Consider the following 1,167-nt stretch of genomic DNA (forward strand, 5'->3'; position numbering starts at 1 on the left):
GCCTTTAATCCCAGCACTCGGGAGGCAGAGGCAGGCGGATTTCTGAGTTCGAGGCCAACCTGGTCTACAGAGTGAGTTCCAAGACAGCCAGGGCTATACAGAGAAACCCTGTCTCGAAAAACCTAATAATAATAATAATAATAATAATAATAATAAGTGAGATGGACATTATATACATACACATACACACAAGCTCTAAAAGACAAATCTATCACAATTTGAGCAATAAAATATGGTGGACCTTAACTCAAAATATAAAACAAATATCCATGAGTCCATAGGGATATCAGTAATATAAATTAATGTGCAAATAAGTATATAAGTGTATTAGTGGAGACAAACATCCACTACAAAAGACTTCCATGTAGGTGTTCTGTTTTCACGGAGGGAATAAATAGCTGTCCCTCATTTTTTGTTTTATTTTTATTTTACTCTATTTTGTTTTTTGTTTTTTTTTTAAGATTTTTAAAAATATTTATTCCTAGCCCGGGCGTGGTGGCGCAAGCCTTTAATCCCAGCACTCGGGAAGCAGAGGCAGGCGGATTAGTGAGTTCCAGGACAGCCAGGTCTACACAGAGAAACCCTGTCTCGAAAAAAAAAAAAAAAAAAAAAATTATTCCTGTCTATGTATGGATACATGTGCATGCAGTACCCGCAGAGGCCAGAAGGCGGCACCAAATCTCACTAGTGGTTTGTCAGCTACTTTGTGGGTGCTGAATATGAAATAGGATTCTCTGAAGGGGTGGGGGTGGGGGGTAGAATGACTCACGCCTTTAATATCAGCACTCAGGATGCAGAGGCAGGTGGATCTCTGAGTCTGAGGCCAGCCTAGTCTGCAGGGTGAGTTCTAGGACAGCCAGGGCTACACAGAGGAACCCTGTCTCAGACAGAACAAAACAACAAACCTGGGTCCTCTGACAGATCAGCCAGTTGCTCTTATTTGCTGCCTTTAATCCCAGCACTTGGGAGACAGGGGCAGGCAGATCTCTGTGAGTTCAAGGCCAGTCTGGTCTACAGAGTGAGTTCCAAGACAGTCAGGGTTACACAGAGAAACCCCATCTTGGGAAAGAATAAAAATTACTTAAAAAACAAAACAAAGCCGGGCGTGGTGGCGCACGCCTTTAATCCCAGCACTCGGGAGGCAGAGGCAGGCGGATTTCTGAGTTC

The sequence above is a fragment of the Mus pahari genome, chromosome 14 (assembly GCF_900095145.1).
Source record: "Mus pahari chromosome 14, PAHARI_EIJ_v1.1, whole genome shotgun sequence".
Lineage (NCBI taxonomy): Eukaryota > Metazoa > Chordata > Mammalia > Rodentia > Muridae > Mus > Mus pahari.